The sequence below is a fragment of the Aegilops tauschii genome, chromosome 5 (genome assembly GCF_002575655.3).
Source record: "Aegilops tauschii subsp. strangulata cultivar AL8/78 chromosome 5, Aet v6.0, whole genome shotgun sequence".
NCBI lineage: Eukaryota > Viridiplantae > Streptophyta > Magnoliopsida > Poales > Poaceae > Aegilops > Aegilops tauschii.
Genome location: NC_053039.3, coordinates 297608658 through 297632656, shown reverse-complemented (window position 1 = coordinate 297632656; position 23999 = coordinate 297608658).

The following is a 23999-nucleotide window of genomic DNA, read 5'->3' as shown; positions in this document are numbered from 1 at the left end:
CGTTCGCTCAGGAGATGGAGCTCGACCCGCCACAGGCTCTGAGGTTGCATATGAGGGGCTGCGGGAATGGCAGCATGCGGGTCGATGTCAACTTCCCCGCCCCTCACGTCATGTATCTTTGTCGTGGATGGAAGACCTTCGCTCGTTCCCACAGCCTGTCGGAGAGGCTCGTTCTCCACTTCAAATTAATGGAGAACGGCCTGCTCTCCATCAAGGTCTTTGGGTACTTGGGAACTCGCCTAAGGTGTTGCGTGGAGAGCTCCTCCGATGACGAAGACTCCTCCTCTAGCGGGAGTGATGAGGAGGACAACGACAGCAACGACGAGGGCGTCAAGCGGGAGAACACCGACTCCGACTGTCCGCGCCGCCCTCCTCCCTTGGCCATGCGCCCTGCCTAGGGTCTTCCTCGTCAAGCTCTCCATCGGCGCGTTCCCCGTCACCTCCTTTTTGCCTTCACCTGCCGCACCTGGGAGGAAAGGGGCAAGAACGGGGATCACGGGGCACTTATCTTTTTTAGTTTTTAAGCCTGCAGGCTCCTGTTGGATTTAAACCTTGTAATCACCTTGCCCATGTTTGCATTCCGTACGAACTGTACCTATTTGGAACGTATTAATGAAAAGGGTGCTTGCCGGGTTCTTTGTGCGTGAGCTAGGCCCATGCCAAGGAATGAATCCTTGTCATTCTTTAAGATAAACATTGTCGCCCGGCAATAGGCCTTGTCGTCCCCTCACTTCATTCACGACCATGCTCACGCTCTCGGCGGAGGCAGGGGCGAAGTAGGGTTAGGCCCTTCGTTTGCTTCCTTGTCACCGCAACTACAACCAAGTTCCGGCCCAGGAAATAGTTCTGGGGCACACAAAAGGGGGAGCACGGTGGCCCAGGAATAAACTAGGCTTCATACGTCCCAATTCCATACGGAAATGCATAACAAGGGATAAAGGACTTATCTGGATCTGCAGCCCCCGGCAACCTTGGCTTGCCGTGGTCGGGTGCTTGAATCTGCAGCTTGCCGGGGTCGGGGATGTCGATCCGTCCCCCTGCCCTTAAATGGCTTAGCAGAAACGCCTGTGTAGCCTACGAACCAAAGAAAAGACTGGAAGGGACGGAAATACACACACCCGACCTCTATGCTAGGGGTTAGTTGCCGCCGGGCACTATCAACCCTATCAAAGAGAGACTTAACCTAGCATGCATGCCAAAACTTAGGGCGCCAGCACTTCATTTATTTATGCTCAGGGTCTGTGCCTGGCTTTGTACAAAGGGTTACATGCCTTATCGGCAAGGCTTGTACAAAAGGTGGCTTGCCGGGAGGGCCGGCAACCGCGCCTCATGGGTAAAACTTACGAAGATGTTCAATGTTCCAGGAGTTGCTCACTGGAATACCATCTTCGGTCTCCAGGCGGATTGCGCCAGACCTGGTGACTCGTATTACCCGATAAGGGCCTTCCCACTTCGGCGTCAACTTTGTTGGAATTCTTGGCCGACTGAACGTGCCGAAGAACAAGGCCGCCTTCCTCAAGACTTCGGGCATGAACCTTGTGGCTATGGTAGCGGCGCAGGGCCTGCTGGTAGCGTGCAACTCGCACAGCCGCCCGAAGACGATCTTCCTCAAGGAGCGTCGCGTCATCTTGCGGCAACTGCTCTTGCTCAAGCTCGTCGTAAGCGAGCACTCGAGGTGACCCGTATGTGAGTTCTGTGGGGAGAACTGCTTCTGCCCCGTATACCAGGGCAAAGGGTGTCTGGCCGGTGGCTCGATTTGGCGTCGTTCTGATCGACCAAAGAACCGTCGGTAACTCATCAATCAAGCGCCTTCCACACTTGTGCAGCCTGTCAAAAGTCTTTGTCCTCAGGCCTCGCAGTACTTCAGCATTCGCCCTCTCCGCCTGGCCGTTGCTCCATGGGTGTACCACTGAAGCGAAACAGACCTTGCTACCGAGGTCCTGGATGTATTGCATGAAGGTGCGGCTTGTGAACTGTGTGCCGTTGTCGGTGATGACTCTGTTCGGCACACCAAAATGGCAAACTAGCCCCTTGAAGAACTTGACGGCTGACTATGCTATCACCTTCCTTACTGCTTCCACTTCGGGCCACTTTGTGAACTTGTCGATTGCGACATACAAGTACTCAAAGCCCCCGATAGCACGGGGGAAAGGGCCCAGTATGTCGAGCCCCCAGACCGAAAATGGCCAGGAGAGAGGGATTGTTTGAAGGGCTTGAACTGGTTTATGAAGCTTCTTCAAATGGAACTGACACGCTTCACACTTGGTTGCTAGTGCAGCTGCATCCTGGAGGGCTGTGGGCCAAAAGAAACCTTGCCGGAATGCCTTGCCGGCAAGGGCCCTTGACCCTATGTGGGAGCCACACATACCTCCATGTATCTCTGCCAACAGCTCTAGCCCGTCCTCTCGAGGAATGCACTTCAGCCTGACTCCGTTTGGCCTCCTTCTATACAGGGTATCATCCACAAACTGGTAGATGTTGGACCGACGGGCTACTTTCTCTGCTTCTTCCTACTCCTCGGGAAGCTCTCCTGTTTGGAGGAAACGGACGATGGGTTGCGCCCATGCCGGAGCTTGGGGCTCGTCGGCAAGGACTAAAGGTACAGCTTCGGCCGCAGGGGCAGCTACCTCTACGGCCAGGGCCTGGGGCCCCGTCGGAGGTAGTTGCCCCTCGGCAAGCTTGGGGTACCCGGCAACCTCCTTGCCGACGGCTCCTGGGAGCTCAGCGGGAAGGTACTTGCCGGGGCTTGTCTTCGTTCGCTTGTTCTGCCCTGTTGATGGCTCTACGGATGGTTGTATTAACTAAAGTACAAAGGTACCTGGTTCCACAGGCAACTTGAGGGCAGCGCGTTTCAACAGGTCATCGGCAATGTTGTTCTCCGCTCGGGGAACATGTTCTGCCTGTAGGTCGTCGAAACGTTCTTCCAACTTCCTCACTTCATTCATGTAGGCCTCCATCAGTGGGCTCTGGTAATCCTTGTTGACTTGCTTGACGATGAGCTGCGAATCACCTCTGATGATGAGCTTCTTGATTCCGAGGTCTGCCACGATCCTGAGACCGGCAAGCAACCCCTCGTTCTCCGCCATATTGTTCGTTGATTTTTCCCGGGGGAAGTGCATCTAGATTACGTACTTGAGGTGTTCTCCGGTGGGTGCGACGAGTAGCACGCCAGCACCAGCACCAGCACCTTGGAGTGAGAAAGCTCCGTCAAAGTACATAACCCACTCACTGCTCGTCTCCTTGCCGGGAAGGGTGGTCTCTTGGATCTCCTCGTCGGGCGTTGCGGTCCACTCTGCTATGAACTCTGCTAAAGCTAAGCTCTTGATCGTTGAAGTACTTTCATTCCTGAGGCCAAAGCTCGACAGCTCCAGTGCCCACTCCACAATCTTCCCCGTTGCATCTGGGTTGTGCAAAATCCGTTGCAAAGGGAGGCGAGTGACGACGGTGATCTCGTGTGCTTGGAAATAGTGGCGCAGCATTCTCGAGGCCATGAGAAGGCCAAGGTAGCTTCTGCATTCCATAGTATCTTGACCTAGCCCCTGGCAAAAGGGAACTGACAAAATACACTGGGTGCTGCACCATCTTCTTCTTCTGTCACACTTCGCCCATCCGCTCAGGTTCTGCCTCGACGGGTCCGGGCCTTGCCGGGGGTTCTGATTTGCCGGCGTCAGGCTCTACCGGGGAAGACCCCGGCTCGCCATCCGATGGCTCTGCTGCAACTGCTGCTTCTCCCTCAAGTTCCCTCTGCGCCACCAGCGCAGCACTGACCACTTGATTCGTTGCTGCTAAGTACGGCAGCAACGGCTCTCGTGGTTTAGGCGCGACTAGTATTGGCGTGGAGGAGAGGTACCTCTTCAAATCTTGCAGTGCTGCCTCTGCCTTCGGAGTCCATTTTATTGGACCCGCCTTTTTCAAAACTTTGAAAAAGGGGAGGGCGTGCTCAGCAGATTTGGAGATGAACCTACTCAAGGCAGCAACGCAGCCGGCGAGCCTACGGACGTCTTTGACCCGTTTCGGTGCCACAATCTGCTCGATTGCTTTGACCTTGTCGAGATTTGCTTCGATTCCGTGTTGAGACACAAAGAACCCGAGAAGTTTGCCGGAGGGGACACCGAACACACACTTCTCTGGGTTGAGCTTGAGGTTGATCTTGCGCAGGTTTGCGAATGTTTCTTCTAAATCTTGCACGAGCATGGCCCTGTCCTTGGTTTTGACCACTATGTCATCCATATAAGCTTCCATATTTCTATGCAGCTGGGGCTCAAAACCAATCTGGACTGCTCGGGAAAAAGTCAAACCAGCGCTCTTCAACCCGAAAGGCATTCGTACAAAACAATACGTACCACAGGGGTGATGAACGCGGTCTTCTCTTCATCTTCCTTCATCATGAAGATCTGGTGGTACCCCGAATAGGCGTCGAGGAATGACAGCAGGTCACACTCGGCAGTGGAGTCTACAATCTGGTCGATGCGTGGCAGAGGGAAAGGATCCTTTGGACAGGCTTTATTGATCTCTGTGTAGTCAATACACAGCCTCCACTTCCCATTTGCCTTACGCACCACCACCGGATTGGCCAACCACGTGGGGTGGAGTACTCCTCTTACCAGGCCTGCCGCCTCCAACTTCTTGATCTCTTCAATGATGAACTCTTGTCGCTCCAAAGCTTGCTTCCTGACCTTCTGCTTGACGGGCCGCACGTGAGGACAGACAGCAAGATGATGCTCAATCACCTCCCTGGGAACGCCGGGGATGTCAGATGCTTGCCATGCAAATAGATCAACATTCGCCCGCAGGAAGGTGACGAGCGCGCTTTCCTATTTGCTATCGAGGGTGGAGCTTATAGCGAAAGCCCCGCCCGTGCCGTCCTCCTTGACGGACACCTTCTTGGTTTCTGGTGGTGCAGCCTTGGACTTCTTGCTCTTGCCAGTGGAGCTCTCTGGCACGTCCTCAATGGGAGCAAAACACTCCGAAGAGGTGCGCTTGCCGGAGTGGGTGCAAGAGGTCTTGCCGGAAGAGGTCTTGTCGGAAGGAATCTTGCCCCTTCTTCCTCCCTGGAGCTTCAACGGCAGAAGCAAGTGCCCTGGCGGCAGTTGCTGCAACTGCCTCTCGGTAGAGTTGGTCGGCGCAGATGAGCGTGTCTTTCTTGTCAGAGGGGACAGTGATGATGGTCAGCGGCCCCGGCATCTTCAACGTGTTATAAGCGTAGTGGGCCGCCGCCATGAACTTGGCCAGCGCTAGGCGGCCAAGGATCCCGTTGTATGGCAAGGGGATCTCGGTGACTTCAAAGACGATCTTCTCCATCCTATAGTTTAGCTCGCCCCCAAACATAACCGGCAGCGTGACTTTACCTTTAGGCTGGCTCCTTCCCGGGTTGACCCCTTGAAACGTGCCCATCTCTTCGAGGTCTCCATCAGGAATCTGCAGCTTCTTGATCATAGCGGGCGAGATCAAATTCAGACCGGCCCCACCATCAACCAGCACTCTGGTCACCTTGAGGTTGCGTATTGTTGGTGAAACCAACAACGGCAAACACCCGTCCGCAGTTGTGCGGTCAGCGTGATCCTCGGTGTCAAAAACGATGGGCGTGCGAGACCACTTCAGTGGCTTTTGGGCGTCGAACGACGGCTCCGCCGCAGTGACCTCACGCGCCCACTGCTTCAGCTGGCGGTGTGAGGTGTGCAACAAGGCGCCACCGTCGATGCACATAGCCTCTGTAGCCTTCTGGAACTCGTGCTCGCCGGACTCGTCGTCCTTGTCGTGATCATCATCCTCCTCCTTCTTGTCGGGGCCCCGAGCGGGCCTCTCTTGTTGGTTATCTTTGCCATAGCGACCCCTTGGTTGCCATGCTTCTTGTCGGATCCCTCAGTACCATCCTGACCCTTCTCCTTGTCTTGCCTATCATATTCAGCCTTCCGCTTTTCTGCAAGCAGCTCAATTTGTCGGCAGTTCTGGAGGTCATGGCCCTTGGTGCGGTGGATCTTGCAGTACTGCTTGTCGGAGCCTCCTGGCTTGCCGGCGGCTGCCAGGGCCAAGCAGGCGGCACACCCGGCAACTTCCTTGCCGGGGTCGTCAGCCTTCGCCTTTTTGGCGGCGCCGAGCTTGCCGGATCCCTCAACGGCAAGCACAGTCTTGCCCTTGTGCTTCCTGTTGTGGCGCCGGCCCTTCTTCATCGGGGCGGCGATGTCTTCGTGTGTGGAGTCAGTTTCCGCACCGGCATCCTCACCGGGGTACTTCCTCCCCTCTTCAGCTCGAGCGCACCTATCGGCTAGAACATAAAGTTCGGCCACATCTTTGACCTTGTTCATCGCCAACTCTTCACGCATCTTGCGGTTGCGCACATTCTGATGGAATGCGCTGATAACGGCAGCGGGATGAACATCTGGGATGTTGTACTGCACCCGGCTGAACCTCTGTATGTACTTGCGCAGGTTTTCACCTTCTTTCTGGGGGATGATAAGCAAATCGCTTGCCTGGCCATGAGCTTGGTGGCCTCTAGTGAAGGCGCCAACAAACTCATGACACAAATCCAACCAAGAAGAAATGGAATCCGCTGGCAAGTGCATCAACCATGACATGACGTTGGGTTTGAGTGTCAACGGGAAGTAATTGGCAAGCACCTTGTCGTCGCGAGCTCCAGGAGCTTGCATCACGATGGTGTAGATGTTGAGGAACTCCGATGGGTGGGTCTTGCCGTTGTACTTCTCGCCAACATCGGGCTTGAACATGCGGTGGGAGGGCCACTGGAACTGCCGCAGCTCTCGGGTAAAGGCTGGACAACCCACCTCATAAGGCAGGTCGTCGGGGCCCCCGGTGCCGGGTGGTCCATAGTGGGCCCTGCAAGCCAATCTGACTGATGGCGCGTCTCCTGTCGTCATTCGATGGTAGTTCGAGCATCTTCCTGAGCCCGTTCCCGAAGGACTTGACGTTGGTCGCGGCGTGTTCATGGGTCGGACGACGCTGTGGAAACGTTGTCAGCAACGTCGGGTCGACGGGCCGGTGGCTGTTGTCGCGGCCGCGGGGGGGGGGGGGGGGGTGCACCATGGTCGCAGCGTCTCCGGTCTCCCCACCGCCGGCATGCACCGGCTCGTTAGGACGCCGGTGCGAGGGTCTCGTCGGGAGCGGCTCATCTTTGTTGGCGAAGCTGACAAGGCTTCGGATGGTGGCTCTCCACTCGTCGAGCTTCTCCACAGCAGGGGGAAGTCGAGGAGCAGCTGCACGCGCGCCAGCGCTTCCGCTGGCGTAGGCGGCGGTGAGATCTGCGTAGACCGCGACGCGCTCCGACTTCTAACCAGGTTAGAAGGGGCTCTATCGTGGTCTTGCGGTCGCACGCCGCCTGCACCGGCATCTAAGCGCGCACGCCGGCCTGGTTCGTCCTGTGAGTGGCGCACAGGGCTCTTTCCACGATGGTGCCCGGGGGCTCCGGCATCGCGGTGTTGCTCATCGCGGGCGGCTTGGGAAGGGCGCGGCGCGAGCGCCAGCTGGGGTGCCATAGAGGCTGCTGCGCCGCCCGTGGGTAGCACGGCCCCGCCCACGGACCCAGCGGCGCGTGGCTCGTCGTCTCGGATTCGGACAACGCCGCTCGCCTGGCTCCGATCGCCAGAATGTCATGGATGCTCGTGGGCCACGTCTCCGAACCCACCCGTGGGCACCCGGCCGCCTACTCGCGCTGGCGCGGACGGGTCGGTCCCGGACGAGCCGATCGCTGTGATCCCCTTTTTCTTGGGGGCCATGGTGATGATGAAGTCGGTGTGCTAACCTTCAAACCGGGTTTTTACAGCCTGCGCCCCCTACCTGGTGCACCAAAGATGTCGGGGGAAACGACACCTACGGGATCACGAGGAATCCCTTTTGCTACGGTTGGCGGGTGCGGGGCTGTGGAAAGAGCGGGATTGAGAGATCAACGCGGGGGGGATTATCCAGGTTCGGGCCGCAGGTGATGCGTAATACCCTACTCCTGCTGCTTTCTGTTTATCTGCTGTTCTTGGACTAGCTACAGGGCGTGCAGGGTCCAAAAAGTCCAAATCCTCTCCCAGTACGCCGCGGGCCTCCTTTTATAGACAAAGGGGCTGCCACAGTGGCACACAGGAGGTGGAAAGCTATACAGTGGTCGAGTCTATCCTCTGGCACCGTAGGACAAACACATTTAATGCGCTGCCGATGTGCCCTTCTTGCTTTATCAGCGACGGCAAGGAAGCTCGTCCCAGCTATCACCGCCTCGCCTGGCTTCGACGTGCGGCTGAACTGACGAGGCGGGTAGTGCCACGCTGGCTGGCTGGCTACTGAGTTGGTGCAGTGCCAGAGTCTTCACGAAGATCTGCATGCCACCATGCAGGTGCTTGGTGAGTTGGCCTAGAGGCCGCACGTCGCCATGCACGTGCTCGCCTAGTTGGTGGGCTGGCAGCTGCGTGGGAACGGCGTCGGAATCTTGGCAGATGTGGGCCTGGCTGCGGCCCCGCGGATGTCTTCGGCAAGAGTCTTGTCGGGGCATCGTGGGCGTCCCCGGCAAGACCGGGTGTCCTCGGCAAGGATCTCGCCGAGGATCTCCGTCTTCTGATTCTCATCTAATCTTGCACGTTCTTGGTCTTCACAAAAATCTGCATGCCACCACAGAGGCGCCTCCCGAGCTTTGGTTCCAATGTGGTTTAGGGTGTCGGAACTCTCAGGCTCAAGGGTGGCAGTCCTGCTGGCGTTGGGCAAGTTGCCCCGGCAAGGCTCTTGCCGGGGCTGTGGAGGCCGCCCCAGCAAGGGCCTTGCCGGGGGAGTCCACCTCGCCCTCCTGCTTTTTGCGTTTCCGGCTTGGTGTTGGTCTGGTCGTCGTGTGCCTTTGCTTCTTCTGCCCCGCCAAGCATGGCCAGGGGCGTGGGGCTGCGACTGCCCGCGCACAAGTAAAGGGGTGCAAAAAGGGACCCCTACTTTTGTACACCGACAGAAACGTGTGCGAAGACCGATAACAACACAGACGATTACTGCTAACATGCCGTGTGTGTTGTGAGCAAACAATTGCTGGTATACAATTGTGAGTGATTGATGAAAACATCACCGATGGGTTCCTTTGTTTAGTTCGTGTGCTTTTCTTTGTCTGCACAACATCTACGCTCTGTCTACAGAGCATCAACATATATACTTAAAAAGACAGCATTAAATAACCAAATTAAGCATACAATTACACAAGTGACTACACACATAACATTTGCACACACCAAAGTAACCAATTACATGCATACAAAAGTAGGAGAAACGAGGATCTAATCATCTACTTATTGTTGCGACGATGCTTGCCATTGCTCTGCTTCTGGCTGGATCCCTGGCCGTTTTGGGGAAGGAGGCACTTCCTCATGTCAACGATCCGCCTGTACATGTCGTAGCTCGTGTACGCCTCCTTGGCCGCATACACGATGTGAGCTTTGTCGAGTTTCTCCATCCAGGCCGAGTGCCAAGCACACTTGTCCTTGTTGCATGAATCCTTCATGTCTCTGTAGTAGGGGTCGATGATGGCATCGGTGAGGTGAACCAGTGAGTTCTTCTCATGCTCCTTGCTGCCCCAGATCTTGTATTGGCCCTCGATGTCGGCAAGATTCTGGCAGGCGATGTCCGAACTCTCGAGCGCCTTTACATCATTGGTGATGTCCATCATAGTGAACATGTAGTGGGGGCTGTTGACAAACTTGGCGAAACACTCGCAAGGCCTTGTGGCCAGGCAGTAGTGATAGTCGAGGACGTGGTGGCGCACGCACATCTGGACGACGGCGACCTTGGGACGAGACCCGGCACAAGCGCGGGTGTACTCGAGGTCGAACCCGACCACCTTGTACTTCTCCTCGGCAAGAAACAGCTCCATGATGTGGATGGAGTGCTCCACCCAGACCGGGTCGTTGGTGTACACCACCGAGAGGTCCATGAACCTTCTGTGGGTGTCCACCACGGCACGCATGGTGAACTGCTGCTCATTGTTGGCAGCCGCTCGAAGCGCCATTGGAGCCGCGCAGGATACCCTCTAAGCATTTCTCGTGGTGGGTGTGCTTCTTGCAATGGTGGGGCGCGATCGAAAGGTTGAGGAGACACAAGGGTAGGTTAAATGGCCGCTGTAATAAATGGGGGCCGGCCGGCCTGTAATCGTCACGTCTTGTCACGGCTTTCATAGCGGAGGATTCCAGAATCCAGTGCACGCTTGACAACACCGCACCGCATGTGTGCACTCAAAGAGGCTCCAAATGTATCGTTGGTGAGCCTGTTCCCACGCTACCGCGCTGTTTACCATGCAAGCTTCCCGCCCGACTAGTTTGGCCACGCGTCGGCTAGAAGAGGGACAAATCATGGGCGTTTATTGGCAAAAAGCTTTGTAAAAACGAAGTGTGTGGAATGACTTCGGTCATAAGTTTACCCTTGGGTGATGAGGTCAAAGTTACACAGAAGGGTGATGATGGACACTCGAGTGCGATAATTAATTCTGCGCTCTACAGTGCACACGGTGGAAGAAACCAAATGTGTGCAATAATGTCGAAGATCGCAGTCGAGTTAGCTATACATATTTTGTGCTGTGAGATCGACAAGGTAAACTGATTCGAGAATGGTTAATAAAATCTAAGACTATTGCATATTAAGGTCAAAATAGTGCTAGCAATATACGAGTCTCATACGATGCCATTTCAACGATTGTACCACAAAAGCTCAAAATGTTACAAGGTTCAAATTCCAGAGTTATATGGCTCAAATTCGAAGATTACCAGGTTCAAACTGATATTAGAAATGAAATTCAGCTCATCAGCTGCAAACGCTCGCACTGATCCGCTGAACATGGATATCAGAGAGGTTCAAACTAATGTCATCGCTTCTAAGTCTGGTTTCGAAACCTCACAATTTTTGCAAAGGGGCCAGCCAGTGAGAATTCATGTATGTGGTTGACACGATGACTTCCGATTACTCTGTCATCTGAAGTTCCAAAATGAAATTCAGCATTTTTGGAGCCTACTCCATTCTGCCGCAGGCGCCGGTGCTAATCAACAAACCATTCATTTTTGTGAAATAAATGCAGGGCAAACCTCATTTCCTTTAGCACCCTTGCTCTGAGAACAAAGAACCTGGCGAATTAATCTCCGGTAAGGTCCCTCGGTAGGAGTTCAAAGTAATTTATGAGAGATGCAGATCTAGGCATTCGGCGTGATTGTTATATTGTATCACATTATCCACCACTTGGCCTAATCTTATCCGCAAAAGAAGAAAATGTGTTAGTGCCTACATGCAGTTTTGAACATTACTACAGGCCTATTTGGTTTGCAGGATTTGTAAAATGTACTAACATGCCATCTTCGATCTAACATGATTAACATGGGCATTTGATTACATTCTAGAAAAATGTAGCCTTCTTCACAAGAGGTTGGGGTGGATGAAAAGTTCCCTAAGAAAACTAGTACAGATGAATCCAAAGGAGAATTGCTTATTGATTGTAACCATATGGATCAAGCAACCAATATGGGGGGGGGGACATGTATGTACTGAAATCCTCCAAAAGAACCTTCAGAAATCGTAGTACATTGTCATTGTAAACTTGGAAAAAGGTGCCACAAATTGAACTCCCTTATGGTTAACATTTAATAGGAAAGGAACATCACCTCGATATATAGCTTCTCCAGGCACGGAAAGCATCTCAGGAGACTGACAACTTGCTCCAGGTAAGGGCTGATAGATTCTAGTGCCAAGACCTTCACTGTGTAGTTTTGGGGTCAAGCTTGTCGGAATAATTTTCTGAATAACAAACGAACAAACATCTTCAAAATTAGAAATAATGTTAATTTGTAGAAGGAGAGGTAGAAGGCGGCTGTTGTACCTGAACGGGTGTGGAACCAATAACAAGTTCGGAGTATTTGTCAGACGAGTAGCCCACCACTGTCAATTTCGGCGCAGAAATGACATTGATTCTTGTTGGACCTTCTTGATCAACTACAAGTAATCTCTCAAGTGCAGGTGTGTCCTCAATGACCATACCGTGGTACACATCTTGTGATGTCTTCCTGCCGCACCAGCAACACACATAAATAGTCCGGAGAGTCATGGAGGTGATGTGGAAGGTACTGAACCCATTGATCGCCTGAAGACAAAGGTACTCGAGTGCAGTATAGCCACGGAGCAGGCGCTCCATGTCACCCTTTGAGAGGCAGACGACGACGAGCTCGAGGTGCTTCAGTCATGGTAGAATAAGAGCGGGCGCATCATTAAGGGGCGGGAAATGGCAGTTCCTAAACTTGGCGTCGCGCAGCACGGGCGCGAGGCGGAGTGCGGACGGTGGCAGCGACCGCATATGCCCAATATCAAAAGTGAGCTCCTCGAGCTGATCTAGGGCGGGGGATCGGAACCAGTCGTCAAGCTTGGCTCGGTCCTTGTCATTGGAACGGAAATTTCCCATTCTAAGGCCTTTGGTTGGGCCAAGGTGACTGCCGAGGATCTTGGAGAACGCATCCAAGCTTTTGCGATAGCCATGGCAGAGCTTGTGGGTGTCGATGAGGTCGAGAGGGTTGGAGTTCCATAGGGGGCACCACCGCCGGGAAAGGACGGTTGTCCGCACCCCATATTTGATTGGGAGGAGGGAGATGATGACTCTCAACATATCATTGGGGAGGCTGCTGATGAAGTCTAGGCCTGCCGGAGTCGCTTGCGATTCTAGCTCGCCTCGCCTCTGCTTGTTGGTAGCCCCGTTCTCCACCTCCGGAGTCTCCTTGTCAGCGGCGCTTTCTGATAGAAATGGGAGTACAGGGAATATTTAGTTAAAATAGGGCAATAGAAAAGTGTATTGGTAACTAGAAGTTATTAGGTAGGAATATAGTAAGAAAATGGAATAACAATTGGTTGCTTAAATACTACACAATTCATTTGACATTGCTGGGTAAGTCAACATATGCAGATAGTTGAAACGAAAACTTACTTCGAACAAAGTCTGGACGGATGATTTTGTCGGGGAAGTTAGCATATATCTAATGACCAGGCCCTTTTATGTGCAGTGCAATTTTAGTGCCAGATTTCAGTACATGAAACTTTGCAATTTCTTTCCAAAAGCCAGTGCCAAAATAGGAGTCACCACATTCATCAAGTCCTACAGTAGCAACGATTATAAATCCATGGTTTGTGTGCAGTATGACATCCGTGGAGCCTTGATCTATGTAAAGGGAAAAATTGTGCACTACATAATCTGTTGCATAGCAAGGGATGTTTTGCAGAAAATGGTAGGATTGTTAAAGAAAATATGGTAACATGCAAATATGGGCCCAAATTGAAAGAACTGTACAGCAGTTGAAATCGAAGGACAAAAATCTATAATTAAACAGATAGGGTAAACATGATGTCATGGAAATATGAGAGTAATCAAAAGAACAATACATCATTAATTTGCCTAATATAGAAAGAAGAGGGGAAAATCCCCTTTGACGTATATGGTGCATGTGGCACCTTTTATCCAAATGTAGCAATATTTTGAATACGTTCAGGAAAGTAGGCCATGCCAACCGATTTAGGGTGAGATTGAACATACCGCGCGCGTCCTCAAGTTATTTGGTGCGGTGAGATGGAATCTCTGGCTGCGGTTGCAAAGTCCTGAAGTGTCGGCGCACTGTACATTCTATGAATGAAAGAAAACCCTCAAATCAGCTCGAATAAAAATGAATTCACAGTGATTTCCGCTGGGTGATTAAAGGAGGCAGGTGAACTGGGATAAGAGATGAGTTAGTTACCTTGTCGTCCATGAGAAATAACCCTCAGTATGGCAGATTCCCCAACCGAGCGGGGCTTGGTCGACCTCGAGCAGCATCGAGAAAGTCGATGGCGATAGGCGGCGGCAAGCGGAAGTGACGAAATGCGGCGGGCTTTGCCGGCAGCCTGGCGGCGGCGGCAGGCGGCGAGCTAAGTGCTTACCGCCGCCATAGGCGGTGCCATGGCATAGACGCGGAGGAGCTTATGCAGGTGTGAATGGGGAACGTACCGGAGGGGCCGAGGGGGTGGCGGGCGGGGTGAGGGTTTTTGTGACGTGCGGATGGTGAGGGTTTTCTTTTTTCTTTTTTGAATTGGGTGGTGAGGGTTTTCTATCCCACAAAGAATTTTGGGGGCGATGGTTTGCTAGAGCGAACCGTGTGTGATTGACGCAACAGGCAAAATGAAAGTCATTGCACACGGTTCCAATTTTGGGAACCGTGTGTGATTGACGTACTACATCCGTCCTGGTTTATTGGTCCCCCTTTGTATTTTTTACCAAATTTTGACGAAATATTTAACATACTCAGACATAGATAATAAGCGTACACGTACATAAGCATAGTTCAACCATAAGTACATAGTTCAACCGTCATTAAGCAAACTCAAGCATACATAGTTCGATCCATCCCACATCTCATCTCACATGCGGCCGGCACGATCCTGAAGCTTCTCCAGGTACTCGGCGTACACGCCGTGCGCCACCCTGCGAGAATACTTCTGCTTCAAGGAGCCAACAGCCCGTCCTCTTGCATGGCCCAGAACACTTAGATATGCGTCATGAAGCTTCTGGTTGCAAAATGGGCATCCATAGCCGTCGTTCCAAGTCCTAATACGCCTGTTATGCATTCCCGCATAAAGCTCCCTCAAGATTCGCCTCTTGTACCTCCTCTAGGCATCTTCATCCTTGCTGTCCACATCGTCAGACAGCACCTATACAAATAGTAAAACAAATTTGGCATCAAATCACTGATTACATGCTGTGAAGTAGGATTAAGAATTTATGGCTATTTATTTATACATATCCAGAGATTGTGGTTCAATTTTTAAGCACAGTCGTCTATGTACAGACCAATCTTGAAGAAAATAATAGCACAAACATATGTAGGTCATTCGAAATCAATTGTCAAGTCCTGGCAATGAATTATTAGCACGAACACTAACCCTAGTCGGATCACTAGCAGAAATCATTTGCACAGATGAAAAAACTAAACACTTATCACCTGTACCATTCAAACAATCAATACACTACACGGATCTAACGAAACTTGCTCAGATTTCATGAATTGGGAGAACATAACCATAGGATTTCTATTCCAAAAAGGGGGAGGCAGGAGTAACCAGAGAAACTCTATGATCTATTTGACACATAAATGGGTATAGATGACTAACCAGCTATCTGCCATCGTCGGAGTCGTCGCCGGAGGGGTCGTCGGAGTCGTCGCCGGAGTGGTCATCGGAGTCGGTGTGGAACTCCGCCTCCGGCTGTGGAAGCTCAACGTCGTCAACGACGTCAGGGTGCAGCGATAACTCACCGGCAGTGACGGCAACCTCTGTCTCCATCTCCACGCCGTGCTCTGGTGCTTTAGCAGCCCCGACGTCGCCACTCCCTCCGATGGGGTGCTTCGGCAGCATCCTCATACACTGACGGCTTTGAGGACTGAGAGTGGCGTTGTGGATGCAAGCGGAGAGAGAGGATTGTGTGTGTATGGCGAGGATGGGGGGTGCGGCCGCTCGGGCGCACCATTAATATGGAGTAGTGGGAGTTGTGGGAGAGAGGCGAGCGACAGTTAAACCGATGGCTCGCCTCCCGGTGAGCCTGCGCACCGGACTGTTGGCATGCCTACCAAAGTTTCACACATCTACTCGCACGCCTCCCAATGACACTGTGCAGCGAGCACGCCTTCGTTAATTCACACACCTGCACACACGCCTCCCCGTCTGCCTGCGCGGCGGATTGCTCGCATGCGTCTCGTCAACTCACGCCTGCTCGCACGGCACACGGGTCATGCGGTGGCACGTATTTTTTTCTATTTGGATGATTAATGCTGCCGCTTTATTGCTTAACTGAAGCATGGCACGTATCCATTGTTGGTCTAACGCTCACGGTTCGAATAAATAATCCGTTTGGGATATTGGTTCCCAATTATTAATAATCTCCCATGTGTAATTAGATAAAGATTACATCAAAACTGGTCTCAAATTTGACAAAAAAAGTACAATGCCACTTTGTATTGGTGTCCATATGACAACACGATAAGTTTCATGAACTTCAAATAAGTTTTGGATGTACTAGAATTTAAAAATCAAGATTCTCAATGTTTGAAATTTGTTGCACGCGGAGTAAACATGCACCCAGTGAGACACATGTGTTTTTGCAATCCATTTAGGTGCACTGTCACGTGTGCATGTAGCTCAAATTTGATTTTTGGACATTATACCCATAAAAATCAATCAATTAATGTACTAAAACGTCTTAATGATCTCTGTGATTTTTTCGAAATTAAAACGTCCCTCCTTTGGTAACATATGTTCACCGCGGGATAATTAATTTAACATGCATCGTAATTGCGGTGGATTCGTGGTGTGTGTGTGGGTGTGTGCGTCTGGGGGTGGCGGGTGGCTCGCAGTACACTACGAGTTATGAGCCACCGTGTGGGTTGGCCGTTTTGGTAGGCAGTCCGGTGCCACATCAGTCGTGAATTCATTATTTAAAACATTACACAACCCTTTCATACATACATGTTTTGGCCACATGCGGTCGATGGTTGTCCTACACAACACTCGATACTCGCGTGTGATGCTTTCTTGGGCCCGCGAGGTCGTCGTCCATCACTTTGACGAACAGCCGGCAGTGAGGTTAATTTGACCAGCAAGGTAGAATCTTTTTTGTTTGTGTTTTGGTGGTATATAGTACGCGTCGAAGAGGTGGGACGGGACTAGCATATATACTATACATATGCGTCCGTGAACAAGTACACCTCACTTAGTGTCGGGATTTTTCGGTTTTCAAGGCATGTGCCACATCAAAATTGTGAAATTGGCTATTCAAACATCACACAACACCTCTTTGGGCCACATGCATGCACGCGGTGGTTATCCTAGCTAGGACACTCACGTGTGACGCTTCCATCTGTGGTCCCACGAGGCCATCGTCGATGCATGCATGCATCACTTTGGCCCACGAGGCCACAAGGCCATCAACAAGCGCTATAGTTTTACGCCCTTAGCTAGGCATGAGGCCAGGATCTAAGTTTTGTCATCCGAAGTTTTGGCAACTTTAGTAAGGGTTTTCTCAAACCCGGGAGGCTCTTCGCGCTTCCCTAAATTCTCCGGAAAAGAAACCATCTTAAGATCCAAAATATCCAATCGCTTGTTGCAAAGAGTAATCAAGGTATTCATGCGATTGATACTACCATTGAGGTGCTTGAGGGGTTCATTATATTTATGTATTTCAACCATATGTTTATGCAAATCACCAAGTTTTTCCAACATTTGAACTCCCTCAGGGGTAAAGGAAAACCCCTTCTTTTGAGGAGGAATTCCCAAAATTCCCTCTAAAATTTCATAGGCAGCATTAGCATCAAGCTCAATAAAATTTCCTTTAGCGGCAAAGTCCAGAAGTTGTCTACGATGCAAAGCCAATCCTATGTAAAAATTATGAAGCAAAACTTTAGCATCACCCTTTAGATTGGAAACACGATATGATTCCATAAGCCTATACCAGGCATCTTCCAAATTTTCTCCTTGTCTTTGCTTGAAGTAAAGAACTTCAAAATCTGGTGACAAAGGAGGAGTAGGGATGCTAGCCCTCAAGACTAGAAAGCAAGAAAACGGCGAACGGAAAAAGAGAGGCGAATATAACGGCAAATTTTTGTGAAGTGGGGGAGAGGAAAACGAGAGGCAAATGGCAAATAATGTAAATTGCGAGGAGATGAGATTTGTGATTAGGAACCTGGTTATGTTGAAGATCCTCCTCGACAACGGCGCCAGAAATTCTCCTTGATGGTAGCTCGAACTACGTCGGTATTTACCCGGAGAGGGAGAGATGATGTAGCACAACGACGGTCGAGTATTTCCTCAGTTATGAAACCAAGGTATCGAACCAGTAGGAGAACCAAGCAACAATACGTAAACAACCCCTGCACACAAATAACAGCCACTCGCAACCCGACGTGTTAAAGGGGTTGTCAATCCCTTTCGGGTAATGGCACCAGAAGGCACGATGACGGGAGAAAATTATAATAGATTGGAATAATAGATCGCAAATAAATAAAAGTGCAGCAAAGTATTATTTATTTTTGGTTTAATAGATCTGAATAAAAACGCAATGGAAAAATAGATCACAAGGCAAATATATGAGAAAGAATACCCGCGGGCCGTAGGCTTCACTAGTGGCTTCTCTCGAAAAAGATAGCAAACGATGGGTAAACAAATTACTGTTGGGCAATTGATAGAACTTCAAATAATCATGACGATATTCAGGCAATGATCATTACATAGGCATCACATCCAAGATTAGTAGACCGACTCCTGCCTGCATCTACTACTATTACTCCACACATCGACCGCTATCCAGCATGTATCTAGTGTATTAAGTTCATGGAAAAATAGAGTAATGCAATAAGAACGATGACATGATGTAGACAAGATCCATTTATCTATATGGCAGTAGATATAGATCTCGTCTTTTTATCCTTAGTAGCAATGATACATACATGTCAGTTCCCCTTCTGTCACTGGGATCAAGCACCGCAAGATCAAACCCACTACCGGGCACCTCTTCCCATTGCAAGATAAATAGATCAAGTTGTCCAAACAAAACCCAAATATCGGAGAAGAAATATGAGGCTATAAGATATCATGCATATAAGAGATCAAAGAAACTCAAATAACTTTCATGGGTATAAAAATATATAGCTGATCATAAACGCGAAGTTCATCAGATCCCAACAAACACACCGCAAAAGAGTTACATCATATGGATCTCCAAGAGACCATTGTATTGAGAATTCAGCGAGAGAGAGAGAGAGAGAAATCCATCTAGCTACTAACTACGGACCCAAAGGTCTACAAAGAACTACTCACGCATCATCGAAGAGGCACCAGTGGAAGTGGTGAACCCCTCCGTGATGGTGTCTAGATTAGATCTGGTGGTTCTAGACTCTGCGGCGGCTGGATGAATATTTCGTCGACTCCCCTAGGGTTTGTATAGTTTTTGGGGCATTTATAGAGCAAAGAGGCGGTCCGGGGAGCACCCGAGGTGGGCACAACCCACCAGGGCGCGCCTGGGCCTCCTGGCGTGCCCTGGTGGGTTGTGGCCCCCTCAGGGCACCCCCAGGTGCAACCAGGGCCCATTGCCTTTCTTATGGCCCATAAAAAATCATCGTGGAGTTTCGTGGCATTTGGACTCCGTTTGATATTGATTTTCTACGATGTAAAAAACATGGAAAAACAGCAACTGGCACTTGGCACTATGCCAATAGGTTAGTACCAAAAAATGATATAAAATGACTATAAAATGATTATAAAACATCCAAGATTGATAATAGAACAGCACGGAACAATCAAAAATTATAGATACGTTGGAGATGTATCAACATCCCCAAGCTTAACTCCTGCTCGTCCTCGAGTAGGTAAGTGATAAAAATAGAATTTTTTATGTAGAGTGTTGTTCATCAGGTCATATTATATTCTTTTCTTTATAGCATGGACATTTGGACTTTGATGTGATTCAAAGCAATAGCCTAGTTTTGACATAATAATTTAGATACTCAAGCATATCAACAAGCAACCATGTCTTTCAAAATACAATGCTAAAACAAGTTTTCCCTAGCCCATCATGCTCAAACATTGATCCATTCATGAAACACACTCGAATATTAACTACACCCAATACTTAAGCACGATCATAATGCCTCTTAGTTGGTGCTTTTGTAAGAGAAGGTGGAGACTCAAATTCAAAAAGAAAAATTGCATAAAGTAAAATAAAGGCCCTTCACAGAGGGAAGTAGGGATTTGTAGAGGTGCCAGAGCTCAAAGCGAAAAATATAGAGATAAAAACATTTTGGGAGGTGTATCCATCCCGCCTACGAAAACGACGTAGAGCTACAAACACTTTCCATGCTAGATATGCCATAGGCGGTTCCCAAACAGAAAATAAAGTTTATTCCTTTTTCCACCATACTTTCACTTTCCATGGCTAGCCGTATCCACGGGTGCCTTCCATACCAACACTTTCCAAGGAATTTATTATTTGACAACATAAAGTAAATTCATTTTTGCATTTCGGGACTGGACATCCCTAAATCCTTTGCCTTACTCTTGTGCAATGACAAGTGAATAAACACTCATCATGAGAATAACACATCCAGCATGGGAAATATTAGCCACCCGTTACCGTTTCGCAAGCGGAACAAATACACAAAAGAGAAGTTTATTTTGAAAATTAGAGATGGCACATACAAATTTTCTTAGAACGGCAAAAGAATACCGCATATAGGTAGATATAGTGGACTCATGTGGCAAAACTGGTTTAAAGGATTTTGGATGCACAAGTAGAGATCATACTTGGTGCAAAATGAAAGCTAGCAAAAAGATTGAGAAGCGACCAAACAAGAAACGAATAATCTCGTGAAGCAAGCATTAAGCATAAGTAACACCGGATAATGCACCACTAGTAGGATATAATTTTCATTGCATGACTATTGACTTTCGTGCATGCATAGAGAATCACAAACGTTAACACCAATATTCTTACTAGAGCACAATTACTCATCAACATAACTCACATATCACATCATCATATCTCAAAACTATTACTAAGAATCAAGTTATTTTGTCCAATGATCTTCATGACATTTTTTAATTTTATCCTTCTTGGATATCTATCACTTTGGGAATAATTTTCATGTGTTGCTTTTCATAAGTTCGAACAAATATAAGTGAAGATCATGAGCATAACAGATTTTCTTTCTCTCAAAATAATTTAAGTGAAGCAAGAGAGAATTTCTTTAAAATTTTACTAGCTCTCAAATAAATCTAAGTGAAACAAGAGAGCATTTCTTAAAAAATAACAAGCACACCGTGCTCAAAAAGATATAAGTGAAGCACTAGAGCAAGTCCTAGTTCATAAAAGATTTAAGTGAAGCATAGCGAGCAATTCTAACAAGAGATGATATAATTTTGGCTCTCTCAAATAGGTGTGTCCAGCAAGGATTGATGACTTAAAACAAAAAATAAAGAAAGCAAAGACACATATATACAAGACGCTCCAAGAAAAACACATATCATGTGACGAATAAAAATATAGTCTTGAGTAAAATACCGATAGTCGTTGGAAGAAAGCGGGGATACCACTCGGGGGCATCCCCAAGCTTAGTTGGTTGCTCATTCTTGGATAATAGCTTGGTCATCCCCAAGCTTAGGCTCTTACATCCTTCCTTCATCCATCGTAAGATAACCCAAAACATGAAAACTTAAATCACACAAAACTCAGCAAAACCTTCGTGAGATCCGTTAGTATAAGAAAGCAAACCACTACTATAAGTGCTGTATCAAACCAATTCATATTTGGTTTTGTATTATATCTACTGTATTCCCACTTTTCTGTGGCAAAAACTCATCAATGAAAACCATAGAGCCATCAAAATAAGCACACAACACAAAGAAAACAGAATCTGTCAAAACAGAACAGTCTGTAGTAGTCTGACTTTGGCGAATACATATGTAACTCAAAAAATTCTACCAAAATAGCAAGACCAGTGTAATTTTTATATTAATCTTATGCAAAAGGAATCAGAGCAAAATCTCATTTCTGTGATTTATGAAAATTATTTTCATGAGCACAAAGTTTCTGTCTTTTTCAGCAAGATCAAACAACTATCACCCAAGAAGATCCTATAGGCTTTACTTGGCACAAACACTAATTAAAACATAAAAAACACAATCATACCAGTAGAATAATTGTGTAAACACACAAGAACAGAAATCAAAAAGCAAAAATAAATTTTATTCATTGGGTTGCCTCCCAACAAGCGATATAGTTTTACGCCCTTAGCTAGGCGTAAGGCCAGGATCTAACTTTTGTCATCCGAAGTTTTGGCAACTTTTTCAAGGGTTTTCTCAAACCCGGGAGGCTCTTTGCGCTTCCCTAAATTCTCTGGAAAAGAAACCATCTTAAGATCTAAAATATCCAATCGCTTGTTGCAAAGAGTAACCAAGGTATTCATGCGATTGATACTACCATTGAGGTGCTTTGGGGGTTCACTATATTTCTGTATTTCAACCATATGTTTATGCAAATCACCAAGTTTTTCCAACATTTGAACTCCCTCAGGGGTAAAGGAAAACCCCTTCTTTTGAGGAGGAATTCCCAAAATTCCCTCTAAAATTTCATAGGCAGCATTAGCATCAAGCTCAATAAAATTTCCTTTAGCGGCAAAGTCCAGAAGTTGTCTATGATGCAAAGCCAATCCTATGTAAAAATTATGAAGCAAAACTTTAGCATCCCCCTTTAGATTGGAAACACGATATGATTCCATAAGCCTATACCAGGCATCTTCAAAATTTTCTCCTTGTCTTTGCTTGAAGTAAAGAACTTCAAAATCTCATGACAAAGGAGGAGTAGGGATGCTAGCCATCAAGACTAGAAAGCAAGAAAACGGCGAACGGAAAAAGAGAGGTGAATAAAACGGCAAATTTTTGTGAAGTGGGGGAGAGGAAAACGAGAGGCAAATGGCAAATAACGTAAATTGCGAGGAGATGAGATTTGTGATTAGGATCCTGGTTATGTTGAAGATCCTCCCCGGCAACGGGGCCAGAAATTCTCCTTGATGGTAGCTGGAACTACGTCGGTATTTCCCCGGAGAGGGAGGGATGATGTAGCACAGCGACAGTAGAGTATTTCCCTCAGTTATGAAACCAAGGTATCGAACCAGTAGGAGAACCAAGCAACAAAACGTAAACAGCCCCTGCACACAAATAACAGCCACTCGCAACCCGACGTGTTAAAGGGGTTGTCAATCCCTTTCGGGTAATGGCGCCAGAAGGCATGATGACGGGAGAAAATTATAATAGATTGGAATAATAGATCGCAAATAAATAAAAGTGCAGCAAAGTATTTTTGTATTTTTGGTTTAATAGGTCTGAATAAAATTGCAAAGGAAAAATAGATCGCAAGGAAAATATATGAGAAAGAAGACCCGGGGGTCGTAGGATCACTAGTGGCTTCTCTCGAAAAAGATAGCAAACGGTGGGTAAACAAATTACTGTTGGGCAATTGATAGAACTTCCAATAATCATGACGATATCCAGGCAATGATCATTACATAGGCATCACGTCCAAGATTAGTAGACCGACTCCTGCCTGCATTTACAACTATTACTCCACACATCGACCGCTATCCAGCATGCATCTACTGTATTAAGTTCATGGAAAAACGGAGTAATGCAATAAGAACGATGACATGATGTAAACAAGATCCGTTTATCTATAAGGCGGTAGATATAGATCTCGTCTTTTTATCCTTAGTAGCAATTATACATACATGTCGGTTCCCCTTTTGTCACTGGGATCAAGCACCGTAAGATCAAACCCACTATCGGGCACCTCTTCCCATTGCAAGATAAATAGATCAAGTTGGCCAAACAAAACCCAAATATCGGAGCAGAAATATGAGGCTATAAGAGATCATGCATATAAGAGATCAAAGAAACTCAAATAACTTCCATGGATATAAAAAGATATAGTTGATCATAAACTCGAAGTTCATCTGATCGCAACAAACACAACGCAAAAGAGTTACATCATATGGATCTCCAAGAGACCATTGTATTGACAATTCAGCGAGAGAGAGAGAAAGCCATCTAGCTACTAACTACGGACCCGAAGGTCTAAAAAGAACTACTCACGCATCATCGGAGAGGCACCAATGGAAGTGGTGAACCCCTCCGTGTTGGTGTCTAGATTGGATCTGGTGGTTCTGGACTCTGCGGCGGTTGGATGAATATTTCGTCGACTCCCCTAGGGTTTGTTGATTTTTGGGATATTTATAGAGCAAAGAGGCGGTCCGGGGGCACCCGAGGTGGGCACAACCCACCAAGGCGCGCCTGGGCCTCCTAGCGCGCCCCGGTGGGTTGTGCCCCCCTCGGGGCACCCCCCAGGTGCAACCAGGGCCCATTGCCTTTCTTCTGGCCCATAAAAAATCATCGTGGAGTTTCGTATCATTTGGACTCCGTTTGATATTGATTTCCTGCGATGTAAA